Here is an 18019-nt window from a genome sequence, read left to right on the forward strand (position 1 = left end):
ATTAAGGAAGAGCATTAAAAATATGTATTTCCACAAGAAGTTTGATCTGGCAGTAGATTTTATCTGTAAAAGCTTTAAGACCATCTACTTGAGGAACGTTTTTGCTAGAACTCTCGACTTTATACAACATAACATATCTTTTTATGCACGTACAAAAAGCACATCATTCATGTGCTTCTTTCCATTAACTTCTGTAAAAAGATTTCCATAAGCGGTAACTCCCACATTGGGGGCCAAATCTAAATCTAAATATTATGATCCTCCACTGAATGAACTTGGCCGTCCGCCGCTCGACCGGCTATGCAGACCATGCATGTCGCTCATGTGCCCGCTTAGCTTCTAGCTGGCATGTTCACCCGACGCGTAACTTCGCTAAATCGCGAGCATTAAAGAAAGTAATAAGAAACGTTCGAGTAGCTTAGATACAGTTCGCATGAGATACTATATGTATGTATATTTGTATCTTGTATAATGTTGAAACAATAAAAGCCTGACTTAACTAGTTATCAAAGAAGGCTGTCTGCCTGTCAATAAGCTGTGCTTGGCGCTCGATGGAAACGCTTACAGCTCGAATCTATCTGCTGTGCTGAGTTCGCCACTTAAGGTGAAGATCGTACAGCTGATTTGCTCGCGATCGCGGTTCCCATATCTACTCGATTGTGACGGTACTGTTGCGGGTTATTCAGAACAAATAGATACTATTTGCTGCCATTATAGTCGCGGCTTATTGTGATTCTTGATAACAATAGAAAGGAGTGTCGCGTATGTGCATTATCTGGTGCAATAAACCGGCGAAGATGACCGCTATCTCTCAAAGGTTCTTGGCCGCTCCGCGTTCAAAGTATCTAAATTATTCAGAGTATCTTTCGGCCACTAACCGGCGTTCCGTGGTTCTTAAGTGCTCTCGACAGTAGCAAAAACTCGTTTCCGCAGTACAGCATGCTTGCTAAAGACGAGGGTCTATCACTGATCGATCATCACCAATGACGTCACAAAGTATCTGTGTTCTGCATACTCATTGCTTTCCCCATATGTGTATTACGTTCAGATCGTCACTCGGCACGTCGAATGAGCGTTAAAGTTTCGCGTTTATTATCGCCTTTAATGTATCTACGAACAAGCACGGTTGCTTTAAAGAATGCCAAAGGCTGTATGGATTCGAAATCAATTTTTCCGTAGATTGTTGTGAGTTTGTTTACTCATTTATGCGTCGTCTGTGACTACTTTATCATTCTTATCTGCCAAGTGATTAAGTAAGTTCGGGCCCGGCTTTTTGACAAATTTCTTCAGATACTTTTATGTGTTAAAAGCTGAATGATTATAGTGAAATGTAATTCTTTGCGACAGGTTCATGGAATCTTCAGTTGTTCTCAGCCATTCAGTGCTAAATGTTGTATGCGAAATTCGATCAGTTGGGAATGTGGATTTGTGAATTCGGGAAATTAAAAGGAATGGAAATTGTGTGAAAACTGCACATGACGCGTTTGTGCTGAAATTTCCACATGAATTTTGATTTTAATTAATGAAGCATCTAAATTGGCCGCGGCTAGTGAGTGTGAACGGTTTAATCTATCTTGACCGCGGAAAGTGTTCGATTTACTTTTAAATTAAGGTCCTACATAGACGGCCTTTTTTCAGTGCGAGATTGGCTACATACTCGATTGTGAAGGTGCCTCCAAAGGCCCACATATTTTCTGCTGTAATAAATCACCGAAATTAGTTTTGTCCAGCGCTCTCCTGTTTGAGGTAACTTAATCACATTTTGCCGCTTGTTTCAACATTGGACTCTTTCTAGAAATATCTAATCGGTCGCATTTTAGAGAAAAACGTGTTATCACTAACCTTTTATTGATTTCTAATCAAACCCACAATTCGATACCATATAATAATCGAACCGAAACTGCACTATAATTGAAGAAAACGATAATTTGATAATAAAAAGATAGAAATTAAAAGATATCTAAAATTTCCTGAGATCTATAAACGTAATAATAGTTTAAGCCCCTCAGACCCGCAATAGTTATTACTCTAAAAATCAAATTCGCGGTTTCGTTATGTAATGTTCAGGTTGAGAGAAGCCAAAGAATGCGATGGAAATATATTTGTTTCAATTGTGAGATGACCTTTCCAATTTTCCTTAAAGGTCTGCTAAATTTTAATTAAGGGAATTTTCCTCTGAATTCCATTTTCCGAATTTCTAGTCGACGAAAAAGATCCCTTTCCGCTCCCCAGCCCCAGATGCAGTTCTGGATCTGCCAAATGGCCCTGAACTTTGAAAAATTAGTTATGCTCTACTTTTAGAGATTTTAGAAACAGGTTATAAGCCACTCACTGACTATGATACCTTCGGGAGTTGAAAATTTTCTACAGGCGTAGAAGAGACGTTGCAGACGATATTCATAGCCGTGTGCCGAGGAAATAATGTTCCTGGGGTTGACATCATTCTGTTTCACCGTGAATCACTACTCGTGAACATTACGATCTTAGCCACGTGATAGGTGATCAAGGTCCCGACTTACATAATCGATAGAACACAATTCGTCATTATCAACGGCACAACGACCGGTATCCGGTCTAGGCCTGCCTTAGTGAGGTGCTCCAGACATCCCGGTTTTGCCCCGAGGTCCACCAATTTGATATCCCTAAAAGCTGCCTGGCGTCCTGACCTACATCATCGCTCCATCTCAGACAGGGTCTGCCTCGTCTTTTTTTTCTGCCGTAGATATTGCCCTTATAGACTTTCCGAGCTGGATCATCCTCAACCATGCGGATTAAATGACCCACCCACCGTAACCTGTTGAACCGCATTTTATCCATAACCAGACGGTCGTAGTATCGCTCATAGATTTTGTCGTTATGTAGGCTACGGAATCCTCCATCCCCAGGCCAAACATTCTTCGGAGGATTTTTCTCTCGAACGCGGCCAAGAGTTCGCAGTTTTTTTTTTTTTTTTTTTTGCTAAGAACCCAGGTCTCTGAGGAATACATGAGGACTGGCAAGATCATTGTCTTGTATAGTAACAGCTTTGAGTTTTTATAAGCAGTAAAAATTGCCCAAACAATAAACTTATAAATGATATGAAAATAGCCCCTTTTTGGGCCACCATAGCTTTAAGTGGGGAGAAGGGATAATTATCGTAAGTTTCCAGTATTATTAAAGAGGACAGACCCCCGTGTTTTGGAAAATGTAGGCGTTTCTTCTTCCTACACACCTTTCCCATCCACTCCCTCTCCGGGGTAGGGCTGAAAATCCAAACGTTACAATGATGATATATTGGACGTTTCGAGGGGCCGAAACTTTTCACAAGGGGATGATCACGAAAAGTTTTCATCAAGGTTAAAAACAAGGAACCTCCCCTTTCTCCCTCCAATTCGTGTTTGTTCCATACTATTACTTTCTCAAATGTATGGTGGTGTGCTGGTCTAGGAGCACACCAGGCTTATAATAAGTAACATGGCGATCAGTGAGAATACAGCGTCATCGATACACATCCCCGAAAAAAAATGGGAAGGTTATGAAGGTGAATGGGGAGGTCCCCCTTCTTCAACCTCAGTAAGAACTTGTGATGGTGGGGGGGGGGGGCTTTTTGGGCCACCATAGCTTTTACGTGGGGGAAGGAGTGACTGCCGTAAGCTTCCAGCGTTATTAGAGAGGGCGGACACCCATTTAAGGGAAGGGAACCTTACTCTTCTTCCTGCACAGCTTTCCCTTCCCATCCATCCCATCCATTTTGAGGCGCCGAAACTTGTTAAGAGAAGTAATCGACATCAATTTTCAACAGAGTTGAAGACAGAGGACCTCTTCTTTCTCCCTCCGCAACCCTCAGCGGGAAGTGCGACTATTTCTGCTTTTTGGCGCGTCTTCCGCTGCTGTCTACGTTCACCTTTAGAAGGAGATACGGTCCAGTAGTTCCTCCAGTTCCATCAGCCCATTTTTGATGCCTTTGCTATTGTTCTTCTAGAGGAATATTGATTACCGTATACGTTTCACCACTATCATACATTTCCTGATGAGTCTTTCCGCTACACCTCCAGCTAGGGTGGTTAACGGCACTTTCATTCGATTCATGTCCGAATCCACCTGCTCAAGTCTAGCGATTTTGGCTGTTTTTTTCCGGTGCAGGGACATTACAGGGTATTGGTATTGGGTATTATTTGGGTGTCGCGGTGTCGGCGGTTGTTTCTGGTCTCGCTGAACGCTATGGTAAGCTCTTCGCCTTCTTGTGATATTTAATCGATCTTTTCAGTTTTCTTATTTTTGTTCTCCATGGAAATTTCACCAGCGCATCGTGTGCAAGGGAGCGGGCCACAATAGCCAGGAACATGTGTGCCCTCGGGAACAGATCCCCGTTCCCTAATTACTGACCTACACTTGGCTGATCCCGGAACTTACAGACGGATTGGTGTTCGCTCTGGGTAACGCGGTCTACTAATATCGGTTTAATGCACATTACCTGAGCAAGTTCCCGAAGGGTCTGACTCCTAATACACGCCACAACTACCATCTTAGCAAAGCGATGCTCAAATCATCCTATCGATGTTGGAAGAGATCTGTTGACAGCTCCGAGGACTTCCATTGTGTCCCGACGTGTATCGGTCAGTCGGGTCGCTCTTCATCGAGAAGCTTTTTCAATGCAAGCCGAGAAGGGATTATACGCCCAGTGTCTCCTCCGCTGATTAGTTTAAGATGGCTCAACTTCTACTTCTCCTGCAGCGTGCCTTCTCTTGATCTTTGCATATACTCTTTTTTGCTTTCTCTGGTGAATCACGAGGATATATTTTGGATCCGCTACTACCTCTATTCTATATCAAAAAACTTCCCTCTCTGCTAACTTCCCCTTACCAACAATGCGACGATGACCATAACACCCTTGTCTTTATTACGTCGCCAATGGACAGTAATCTGGTTTACCGGCGGTCCCTAAATGAATTGGCATTAAACGTCGACAAATGCTACCCGATGTGTTGCTTAAATGCTGTCCTACGATGTTTTCCTCTTATCTTGGTGCACACCGTTTATCATATTTGAGGCTGATTTAAAACCGATTATAAACTCCGCATTAACAGCGCCCAATATGCTTTTAGAGTTTCTCGCTTCATATTACCTTCTTTTAAAGGTTTTTTGTAAAACAAAAACTTATTAAAATCAATTTACTGTCTGTCTGTACGTCTGTCCATTTGTCCGTCTGTTTATCTGTCTGTTTTTTTTTTGAGGAGGTGGAAATCGCCTGGACACGCCGGCGTGTGGGATTCTTACCAACTAAATCCACCCCCCGACTGCTTCAAGCCCCGCGGGACCACCATATGGTATCACATCACGGGGCGGACTCAGCTCTCTTTGGCTTGGTCACTTCTCGCTTCTATGCGGCGTACGTAACCGCACTCTTCTAGTCTCCTCTACCTTTCGCAATTTGCTCAGAATAAATGCGACCATGGAGTTGATCGCTTCCCAGTCTTCCTGACATGCTAGCATTTTCGCACCAGATTTTCTGGTAAGAGCATCTCTCCTAGAATCTTCTCTGGGTTCTTCCTTTCTTCCTCAAATCTTGGACAGTGGAAAAATACGTGCTCTGGGCCCTCTAGGACTCCATTGCATCTCGGACAATCGGGTGAGGTATCTAGTTTAAACTTGCACACGGATTGGCGAGGGATTCGAAAGATCTTTCCCGTGAGAAACTGAGTAAGATTATAATTAATCTCACCGTGCTGTCTCTCCAACCACTCCTTGATGGCAGGGATGAGCCTGTGCGTCCACCGACCCTTTCCCGAGAGTTCCCGACGCTCTTGCCATCTATTTAGAGATCTCTCCCTTTCGACTTTCTTCGCCTGCGATAAAGGAGAGATAGACTTCGTATTGTATATATTCGTCATTTTATCCACCAAGAGGTCAATGGGCATCATTCCCGAGATGAAGAATGCTGCATCATCTGAGAAAGTCCTGAATGCCGAGCATACCCTTAGAGTTATTCTTCTGTTAACTGCACTCAGTTTGTTAGCGTTAAATGTGCCTTGTAATGCCTTTCCCCAAATTGGAGCCGCATAAAGTAGGATAGAATACACTACCCTAGCTATAAGCAACCTGGAAGCATGGCGTGGCTCTCCCACGTTCGGCATCATCCTTACCAGGGCCATACTTGCAGTGGATGCATTGTCATAAGCATACTGCCCGCTTATAGCGGAGCTTCCCGTCTATCATCGCGTCCAAGTATTTGATGGCAGGCTTAGAATTGGTGATATGATTCCCAACTTGAATGCGGGCAAAATTTCTCTTATGGCGCTTAGTCATGAGGACCGCTTCCATTTTTTCCGCCCCAAGTATCAGACCTGAACTGTCTAGCCAACCCTTAACAGCACTGTCTATCTGTCCGCCACACGCATTTTTCTCGGAGAGGATTGTAGCGATTCACACCAAATTCGGTGGAAAGGTGGGAACTGTGAACACTCATGCATAGAGTGAGCTGAATCATTTTACATCGAATTTGAGGAGGGGTCCACATACGCGCAAAAGGGTGGTGTTCTTTTTTTCATCAAATATAGTCATGTCGGGTATCAAAAGAAAGGCCTGGGTTAGTATTTTCCGAAGCTATACTTAGTTTTGACATTTGTTATAAAGGTGGGGAGTGCGGGGAGTCGAAAATAATCATTTTTTTTAACGGCCCCATTCTCAGAAACTACCTAAAAAATCTCAAAAAATCAGGAGGCTGCCACTATATAGTGCCTAGGCTCCGACGTACCCCCACAACCGCTATCTTTTCAATTTGTTCTGTTCTTTTAAATTTTATGGAGACGGAAAATCATTGCATATTTTCGACCGTGATGGGAGTTGTGCAACCAAAATTACGTGCATAAGGGCTGGCGCTAGTGCCGTGTATGTGAAGCAGTACATTTGTGTGCGCGCACCCATGGCTGCGAGTTGCTGAGAGCGCGTGGCAGTATTTGTCATAACAATAGATATTATATAGCTATTTATGGCTTGACACATCTCAGCGGAAACTGAAGGCAGAGCTTCTTTAAAGATCCATTTCGGATTAATGGTAAAGGATAATAATGAAATCACTGAGCGAAGCAAACATGCGCAACATTCTCGGCAATAGATCCATGTTTTATTTCCTAGAAAGCGAGAAGTAAATAAGTAAATGCGAGAAAGCTCTGTAGGCGACATCTACACACCAATGCATAAACCATATACGTCACGGCCACTTACCTACCGCGTCCCTACCCGAAACGGACACAATGAGATTCCATGCCCCTTTAGGGCTGAATTTGCTTTTTATTTCTGGCAGAGACTTCAGACAAGGTACCGGACCCCTCGATAGGTTCCCCAAATCCATTAAAAATGGACTATACACTTTAATCATTTGAATCTGCCCTGATGATACATAGACTCCGCAGGTAGAAGAGCAGAGAATACAAGGTCTGAACTTTCAGGTTACTTTTCTAATTTAAATTAATTAATTTAAAAGGGTGAGATGTAGCTCAAGTGAGGACTATCCAGGTATAAAACTTTTTGTAAGATATGCCGGACCTTTTCATTGGCGCCAATTTTTTTGAACACTTGTTCCTGAAGTAAAAGATAAGTTGCTTGAAATAAGACTTAAGGTTTCCTTTCTAGGTATCATATAAATATTCATGAACTTTGGTTTAACGATATGCCAGATGGTACCTAACCTTTCGATTTTTAGATACTTGACGCAAATATCTTACCAGCCACTGCCACAGTTGTAAATGTAGCGTGTTTTATTTAAGTAGCTTAATAAATTATAGGTGGAGATCGCTAGCTAGATATTAGATTGAAAAAAGTGCAAGACGATAGAAAAAGAGGAAGGTGTTCAAAAACGTACTATATTGGCCGGTCTTCGACTAAATATGGTAACAAAATTTAATTTTATACTTTTTTTTTTCAAGGTTTATATTTTTGGTTAATTTTCTAGTTTTTCCATTTTTATTTTCTATATTATCGAACTAAAAAAAAATTGATCTCGAAAATATCGGTTTCTTAAAGTTTCCCTCCGTTTAATCCTGCTGTATCTATTCTCCAGTTTTCGTCGAGAAGCATCGAAAAACATTCCTAGAATTTCAATACGGATTGTGCATGAATCATACCAGCCACAAAAGTCTCAAACTTTCCCTCCTCCAATTTGTTCTCAAGTAAAATTTCATCTCGATTTCTTGCTTACCGAAGTGAAAGCGCACGTACGTGCCCCATCACATCATGCCCAACTCAAATTCCTTGACTCCTTTGTTAGTGACGTAAGATTCCATGCCCAAGATCAAAATAAGGCCTAGTGCCGCGTAGTTGCTTCTATGCACATGGATCCGTCCACTAAACGTAAACAATGAATTCACAACTTTTCCTCTCTGACTCGATTTCAAAATTTCACTTATAAATTTCTCAACTTGGAGAAAAGTTTTTCCTCGTCCGGATGAGCATTTTCCGTTTCCATTGGCAAAAACAATAATTTCTTTCTTCCTGGAATGTTTGCAGAAGAAACCACTGAACAGATGCTTCTGTGATTTGTCGGGCTTTGTATGGATTTCCCATATTTTTTGTTCCGTTCAATTTGCAAATGCGTTTAAATTGTGAAAATTTACTTGGGGATGTTTAAGTTACTAGAGGGAGAGCTTTCTTCACTCGGCGGCAGTGTTTTCGTCATGCGATAGGAGAATTATTCATTGCTTGTAATTAAATTAGAAATTTCAAGAAGAAGTAGACTTTATTTTTAGATTGAGCGGTTTTTCGTAGTCTATCACTGATTCGGTTTATTTTGGATCGAATTTGAAAATGTAATGATGTACACTAGATGTTAATCCCGTTACTACAGATGTGACGTCTGTCAAACGCCTATCGTACCCATATTTCCGATTTACTTCGCGCACAAAAGCATACATATGTAAATATATAGCACTTATATTAAATACGGTTGGTTTAATGTACAAATATATCTATCTGAATTAGACACTACCCCCACTAAACTTCATTAGCACGCATGTATTATGTACCTACATGCACACATGTAAAGAGAGTAATTAATATGCATACACAACATAATTCTTTGCAACCTCATTCATATGAACTTACTTCGTTGTGGTATCGATGAACTGATGTGTGATGTTGACGCCACACACCACGCAATTCACAAAAAATGACAAAGTTTCACCCCTTATAACTTCGTTAATAATAATTGGATTTTCTTCAAACTTAACTAAATTCTGCATTATGTTATCCCTTCTCCCCATACATTTCGTATTTCTGGGATGGACATAAGGGCTGTTGCCGGGTAAATTTTTAAAATGTGGAAGTCTACTATTAACTTTATTTATGCAGATATTGGAACCGAATGTATTTTGAGGCCTAGATTTCGTAGAGATGCACCACTGTGATTTTTTTAGATTTTCAGTTGGATAGATTCTGAGAACGAGACCTGTTACACTTTTTGGGTGTCATATTTTGAGCCCCCACTCCCCTACGTTTCATCCGATAACAAATATAGAGCCAGTTTCAAAAAGTACTAATTGAACCCCTTCATTTGGTATCCCACATGGCCACATTTTGCACCCTCCATTCACATGTATAAGGAGCCCCCCTTAAACTTAACACAAAATGGCGCCACTTGCTGCATGTAAAGGGAACAACAGATCACACGCTTCTACCAATTTCTATGACAACTGGTCGGGTGTGACAGACAGACAGACATCAACTCGATTCTAATAAGGCTTTGTTTCACACAAAACCTTAACAACATTCGTTTTGAGAATGATGGGGTCCTAAGTCCGTATCAACTTAACGCAGGACCGGACCAAATGGGGAGCAACTTACTCCTTCTTTCCTGGTCCACGGACCCCTAAACCGTAAAGCCGTCGTCGCTTGACTTTTTTTTTTCTTAAAAACATATTTCGAAAAAAGTTAACTAAAAACCCAACTCTTTATTCAAAAGGAAATAGGTATTTTTGAAGAACCCAAGAATATAAATCAGTGAAAGTTTGCGTTAAGATATTTTACCGAAAAACTTATTTGTTGGGCAAAACCGCAACTCATTTTCAAAAGATACTTTTTCAAAACAAAAACAAAAACCTTATTAAAATCGATTTACTGTCTGTCTGTCTGTCCATCAGATGCGTTTTTCTCGAAAACGGTTATAGTGATTGACACCAAATTCAGTGGAAAGGTGGGAACTGTGAACGCTCACGTATAAAGTGAGTTACATCCTTTTATGTCGAATTTAAGAGGGGGTCCCCATATATACAAAGTGGGGTACAAATTTTTTTTTCACCAAATATATTCATATGGGATATCAAATGAAAGATCTCGTACTTTCCGAACTCGGTCTTAGTTTTGACATTTGCTGGAAAGGTTGGGAGTGCGGGGGGTCGAAATTGATCATCTCTTTAACGGACCTATTCTCAGAAACTACCCAACCGAAAAATCTCAAAAAAAAATCAAGAGGCTGCCACTATATAGTGCCTAGGCTCCGAAATACCCTGCCTAGTTGTTTTTTATGTAGTTGTATCTAGTCAATTCAGCATTATCTCGGGAGGACTGATGAATACTGAATGACTTTACTGAAGCAACATCTACAACCCTGAAAAATACTGCCATAGGCCAATGCCTGGTCTTCCTACTGCTTCAAAAGGCAGAGTATTTTTCATCGATTGAGTCAACTCATCCTTTGGTTAAATTATAATATCCTACTATTTCCGGCTTCCTAGTATCAACATCTAAAGCCTCGTTACGATGCATTGATGACACGAAGGTAACAGCTCTGTTTTTCTTTGGAACGTGAGACAAAAGCGTACTTTGTGAAGGCATATAAAGAACAGTCAACCTCTTTTGACTTATTCGGCAAAAACTTCTTAGAGACTTCTTTTTATTTTTTTTAGGGGTCCAACAAAAGTCAACTTCTCATTTTTCAGTGCGTCTACTAGTTCCATTGAGGAGACCCAATTATCTGCTGTGATATTTCTATTTCTCCAAAGATTGGTTTTGCAAGACCCATTACTGCCTGGGTAGGTTTCGAATATTTTCGGTATTCTTCTGACAAAGTGTAACTATCACTATCCTTGCCGCAATAGATGTGCGCATTAAAAAGGTTTCCCGTTCTAGCTCAATTCGCAATACATCGAAAAATATCTCGTCCAGAACCATCTGTAGCAAGTATGGATCTTACATCTTGAGAGTTTTATTTATGTATTGATCTTAGCAAAAGAGCTCCCATGAACGCTCGCAATTCGATCAAGTCTACATTAGGAAGGTCATTACTACTCTTCTTTTTAAAACGTGCTCTTAGTTTGGCGATACTTAATTGGTACGGAGCAAAACAATTTCCAAAATATCATTATTAAACAAGATGAAGAAGTTTTGTGCACTAAAATCTCATGAGCTACCTTGGAAACTTTAAAATGCCAGATTCCCTCCCCCTTTGAAGGTAACTTTTCCGCTCCCTTTTCTATAGTTGAAATCCAATCTCGCCGTCTTATCGTCCCTCTATACTGCGAATCAAAGTGTCGGTTCAGCGACCCTCTAGCTAGTCACCCCACCATTCCTGCCACTTTTCCAGCAACTCTCGCCTTGCCACCTTTCGGCATTCCGCATCCTTTTCATGTGGATTGCCACACTTGCCAGAATGTCTATCGGAATCATTCCCGCAATAACACACGCCGCGTCACCTGATATTGTTCTGAAGGCGCTGCACACCCTTGGCGCCACTAAGCAGTAAATCATATTTACCCTTTTCCGATTACTCTATCTAATCTGCGACTGTACCTTGGGCCTCCAATGTTAGGCATCATCCGTGCCAGTAATATGCTGGTATTTGCCGCTTTTTCACAGGCATAGTCCAGGTGTCCCTTGAAATTGATTTTAGCGTCAATCATCACTCCCATGTATTTGATAACCGGTTTCGAAGTGGGGATGTGACCATCAACACGAATATTAACCGTATTCCTCTTCCTACGATTGGTAACCAAGACCGCCTCCGTCTTTTGTTTCGCAAGATGAAGCTGAACCATTTCCATCCAATGGTTTCGTTAGCGTACACTTCAACTTTTTCAGGTTGTTTCGCGACGACAACCACAGCTAGATTATCTGCGAAACCGATTATCGTAGCCTTCTTCGGCACTGGAAGGACAACACTGAGCCCTGTGGCACTCCTGTGGTGCCGGTGTACTACTTGGATCTCTCATTCGTATCGTACTAAAGTGTCCTCCCCGAGAGGTAACTTTCGGGGAGCTTAGTCAACTAACCATAGACACTCGTTTTAGGGGGTATGATGATGAATGTCCTGGGTGCTTATTCGGCTTCGGGAGCAAAACCGACAATGGGATTCTTAGGGTGGAGAACTGGAGAGTGCCTGACCACAAATCCTTCTCAGATCGTAGATGGATGCTTTTCAGTCTAGATCTCGCCACAGAGGTCTCCAAACTCAAACCTCACGGGGGTCGATTGATGGAAGTTAGGTCATGAAATCAAAAATAAACTCTTCGGTGCGCAAATTATAGTCAAAAGTCGAGGCATTCGATACCGCCTTTAAAGTCTCGTGCCCTGCTAAATGCAGCAAAAACCACTGCCACAGTGATGGAATGAAGATCTCTCCAGCTTCAGGAAGCTGATCAGGGAAATCTCCAACATCTACTACAGGCATAAATATTGGCAGCCATACAAGGACTGCCTGAAGAAATACAAGACGACTATCAAGACCGCCAAGAGGCGGCTAGGTTATAGATGGAATAATAGTGCCAGTCATACCACAGAAGCAGCATGAAAGAGTTGTGCCGTGGCTTGTTGAGATTTATCGAATCTCTATCTCTTCAGCGTCCGCGAAGGACTTTCTTCCAATCAGCCTCAACTCTTTCGTGTTGAAGACCCTAAAGCGCATCTTGAACATTCATCTAAGGGGATTATGGAGAGAACGCCTCTCTCTAAGTATTAATACGCCTACCTCCAAGGCAAATCAACACAAACCGCTCGCCATCAGGCACAGTTGAGCGGTGGCCGCAGTACAAGCAGTATACCTTAGCTGCCTTCTTGGATATGGAGGGATCATTCAACAACGGCAGTATCAAAGACATTAATGAAGGCTTGACCAGTATTGGATTGGAGGTGTATCTTACGCATTGGATTATGTCGACGCTAAGAACCAGGATAATCCAGTTGGATCTGGGAGGCAACTCCTTGAGCGGAGCTGTGAAAGAAGCACGCTCCAGGGTGGCGTCAACTCTCCGGGGCTCTGGTTGATAGTGATAAACAAAACTTTGCGAATATTGGACAGCAGCATCGTGAAGATAGTGGCGTTGGCCGACGACTTGATGATATTAGTGTCACGGATGTTTCCGTTCATTATGAGCGACATCATGGAAGAAGTTTTGGGAAAGGTATGCCTATGGGCGGCAAGATGCGGCTCGGCATAAACTCAACCAAAACGGAACTGATGCTATTCACCACTAAGACAAGGGTACTTGAATAGCACCTACCATGACTGAATGAACAATCATCGGTTCTATCCTGCAATGTAAAGTATCTGAGTGTAATCCTGGATCCAAAGCTAAATTGAAGATTGGGCATAGAACTAACTCCCCATAAGGCCTGCATAGCTTTCTATGTCTGCAAGAGAACCTTTGCAAAGAAATGGGGTATCTGGCCGAGGATGGTTTTCTGGATGTACACAACTGTCGTGCGTCCAAATCTAATATACGGCCCTATTGTATGGGGACAGGTTTTGAGCAAAAAGTACAATAGAGCGAAGCTCAATAGGATTCAAAAAACCACGTCTGTATTATTATTATTCTGTTAAGGGAAAGTCACACTGCGTCCTTAAAGAACTATTGTGCCCCTTTTACTGGTTATAGTGTACTTATTGATCATAGTATCTCAAGCAGGCCTATAACCGTTAGGAACTTTAGTATGTTCCCTACTTCCAGGTCTTTCAGCTTTGCACCTGGTATTAAGTGTTCTCCCAGATGCCTCGACCTACTTTGCACAAGTGCCGGACACTGTCCCAGGACGTGTATAGAGGTTTCGTCATCCTCCTCACAAAACCTGCAGGCAGTGTCCATAAATATCCCTGGCTTCCCTAGGTGATAGTTAAGCCGACAATGACCAGTAAGAATTCCCACTATGATTCTGAGGTTCTTTTTGGTGAGGTTTAAGCAATACTTTGTGCGTATGGGTTCGTATCCCCCAATAAGCAGCCTGGACTGCTCCATCCCTGGTAGGCCGGCCTAGTATAGTTCCCTCAACCTTTCCTCTTCATTTCTTAGATTCATAGTCATGAAACCGTTTCCAATTGCATAGAAGGTTTCTGGCCCGTGTAAAGGCGCCCCTGCTTCCTTCTTGGCTAGTTCGTCCGCCACTTCGTTGCCTTCCAATCCAGCATGGCCTGGAACCCAAAGTATCCAGACTTTGTTGGACGAGCCGAGGGTATTCAGTCTCTCAAGGCATTCCCATACCAGTTTAGAGTTCACCTGGTTGGACCTAAGCACCTTGATCGCTGCTTGGCTATCGGCAAAAATAGCTATGTTCTGCCCCCATTAGTTTCTTTGGAGATTAAAGGAGACACATTTGTCTATGGCGTATATTTTCGCCTGGAATATGCTAGTGTCCATTGGCTCAAAGTACATTTTCCTTATACCAATGGCACCGGCACCCGCTCCCTCTGCTGTGAGGGGTCCGTCACAGTGTGTAAGTGCTATAGTGAGTCTGCAGTCCTGCAGATGCTCTTAATGTACTCATACATCTCCTCCCCCTAGACGTCCACATTAAATACGTGGTAGCGTGCAGTGCCGTCAGACTACGCGAGCCTGGATGCTGCAAAGCGAAGCCCCACAGGCCACAGTAATATTCTAGGCGAAGTACCTCGGGAAATCTGGGCATTTTCCACGGACTATGCCACACGCAAACTGAGCGTCCCGAGAAACTTTGCTGTGGACTTTTCAACCAGAGCAGAGTGGCGGCGAGCTGCAAGGCTAGTAGTATTCTTTACCGCCGGATCAAAGCTGGTCTGTGAAATCGTTATGAGGGGCTTCCCGAATACCCACTCGAATGTATCCAAGTCGTATTGTCTCCAAAGTTTCGCCAGTGTATTCGAAGCGGAAGTACTGGCGATACTGGAAGTCTGTCGATGGCCGTGGTATGCTCCAGGCCCTAAGCGTAGCATAGCTATTCTGACCGACAGCCAGACGGCCATTAAGGCCTTGTACTCAGCGACGACATCCTCCAGGCTGGCAGAGTAGTGGAGAAACGTGCTGAACCTAGAGGGAAATGAGCGAACTGACGGATTGGCCAGGCGGGGTACTGCTCTTGGCAGTCCTTTGGCGGGTACAGTCTGTACCGACTGGCAACTGTCAAGGGTGGAATCTATTCGCACTGCTTAGCAGCCGCGGACCTCAGATGGCAAAGGCTCATCACTTGGGCCAAGACAAGGAGGATTTGGCCCTCTTATAACAAAATCCAATAACGAGAGCTCCTGTACCAGATGCGTGCAAATGCGTGCAAGATTAAGGTGGTCTATACGAGGCCCTGGCCCATAGGGGACCATGCCGCCAGGCTCGGCCTAAATTACAAGTCGCATTGCCGAAGCTACGGAGACGAGGGGGAAAGCCTAAGGCAATTCCTGCGATTGTCCAGCTCTAGCTAAAGTCAGGCTGCAGACCCTGAGTAAAGCATTCTTTTGGGACCTCAGAGGAAATACAGGGTGGGATAGTTGCTGTGAATGCTACCGGCTGGCTCTGAAGATCTTAACTGACTCGACTCTGCCTCCCTGCTTTCATAACAACAGTCACGGTCTTAGGAGTTTGTGGCATCAAAACTGCGCACCACAGGGCTAACTGGGCTCCTCGGAGCTGCCACTGATACCTACCTACTTAAGATAGCTAAAAGTCATAAATGCAGAAGTTTGCAATTTTTCTACTCTTTTCTATTGATTTTTATGATAAGTAGAAAATGCCATCCACGAATTGCAATCTTATGTGAAACAAGGGATCTTCAGGCCGCAATGGTAAGAGCTTCAACTGCTACCAATGCCTTTCAAGGAATAGTGTTTTCGTACCCCTTTTTGAATCAGTCCTAGAACTCTATACGTATCTTTGGGAGAGTTCTGCACTAATAAATTCTACTCATAGAAGAAAATATCAAATGATAATGATTCCTAGGAATCATTTGATTGCAAAGTATATTGTGCAATTAATTGAACTTGAAAATGTCTCATTAAAAGTATGGAACGTTCTGCAGGTCGTTTTCTGCATATGTGGTCCCCCTTCTCGTATCCGAGTCTTCTAGAATTCTTAACGCTTTCAATGTTCTCGCGTCATTCGGTCGTTCATTCACTTATCGTTCAATATGGGTTTCTGAATTAATTGAGCAGCCTCAATTCTGATGTTCTCGTTGCACTTGCTGCAAAGTTGCTTGCACATCAGGCATGTATGGTGCGGCGCTTGTTTTATATGGAATGTAACACTATCTCCACGTAGGGGAGGTTGGATGTGTTATGATAAGAATTTCAATGATGCCGGATCTTTCGTTTATGCGGGGGAATATCGGATCATTGCCTCTGGTGATAAATAAACACTTTTATATTGTTTTCCGAAAGAAGTATTTGGAGCAGAGTGGGTGCAAGTTGGGAGTTTTCCGTTTCTTTCAATTCGAATTTAATTCAAGTGATATCATGAGGCAAAATGTGAGCCTTTTGAATCTTTATCTTCTCCAGTTATCAATTTATTCGGAATTTCATGTTTTGTCTTCAAATTTACTACCCACTCCTTACACCACATGCACAAGGACGGGAGTACAGAGGCGGCGTCCTTACCGCAGCGTCTTTCGAAGGTCGAAATGGCAATCGCCCATCTACTCTTAGAACAATTCTATCTTTTCTTTCCCCGACTTTCACTACGATATTGAATCAGAATGGGAACTTAAGTCAATTAAAATGAAACTCCAAACTACTCAAATAACTAGAATATGTACAGGCAATGACCCAGAAAATGAATTCGTTTATGATCGAGTTTTTCCAGCACGAATTTTCTGTTGTGATGCATTTTTGTCCACTCCAATTTCACGTTCCTCCAGATTTATTGATTCATATCGATAGTAATCGTTATTGTGTTTATATTTCATTCCAGATAAATATTTGAGCTGCGAGGCCATCTCGGTTGCAAGTCTTGGTTGTCATCTCTACGCGCAGGAGGTGCCCTTCCTCCCAGCCCATACATATCAACGTCATATCATTTCGTTTCGCCGCTGGGTTCAGCCAAACCCAAATAAAAAACCCACGGAAAATACTCAATGTTCATGTAGCATTTATCAGAGGAACTCCAACTGCATACTCATATATATTTATTAAATTGCAGTATTCCATCTAAATTCACGCGAAACAAGCACCATCGGCGCAAATACAGCTAAGATAACGATTATCTCCAGAAGCCTAGAAGTGATAAAGGAAAGCTCAATTTCACTGCATTTCTCCTCTGGCCAATTATTTAAATAGGCAATTGTAGAAAAAAAAAACATTACAGTAACTGCTTTATTGATTTCGGGACAGGAATAGTGCGACGATAGTGCAACGCGATATTGTGCTGTGCAGTGTCGACTCTCTATCGGTTCTAGAGAGATTGTGTGGGTGATAAAATTTGTTGTTGTCGAAGGAGCAAGATACGTGCTTAGATATCGATTTCTATCTTTAATATTTGCAAGTGTATAACGAATCCCTAGGTGAGGAGAATGCCGAATCGTTTCGAGGTAACGAAGGCGGCTGAGACGGAAAGTCCACCGCCCCCTGCGGATCATGTTGATGAAGAAGCGACTGTTACAGGAAAATTACTTCCGGAAAAACAAGGTGAGTTAAGATAATTGATTTTTCTTAAGAAAAAGAATATAACCTTATGCAATTTGCATATATGGAATTGGAAGAAGGAATTATATACAGTCATCCGATAACGTATCTATATTCTGGGACACCAGGCTCAAAAGATGTTCGACTACCTTCACCTTAGCCAAGTTATTTTTGAAGGTTGTTGATTCCACAAGGCGTATA

The 18019-nt window shown here is 42.5% G+C and overlaps 1 long non-coding RNA gene across 1 annotated transcript; it reads left to right on the top strand.

Moving 5' to 3' along the window:
• The first annotated feature begins 536 nt into the window (after positions 1–536).
• Positions 537–17493, top strand: LOC119655213. Its single transcript, XR_005249886.1, has 2 exons — positions 537–1746; positions 17109–17493. It is a non-coding gene; the product is annotated as an uncharacterized LOC119655213 (long non-coding RNA).
• Positions 17494–18019: the final 526 nt, after the last annotated feature.

Source organism: Hermetia illucens, chromosome 4 (genome assembly GCF_905115235.1).
Source record: "Hermetia illucens chromosome 4, iHerIll2.2.curated.20191125, whole genome shotgun sequence".
In the NCBI taxonomy this organism is placed as follows: domain Eukaryota; kingdom Metazoa; phylum Arthropoda; class Insecta; order Diptera; family Stratiomyidae; genus Hermetia; species Hermetia illucens.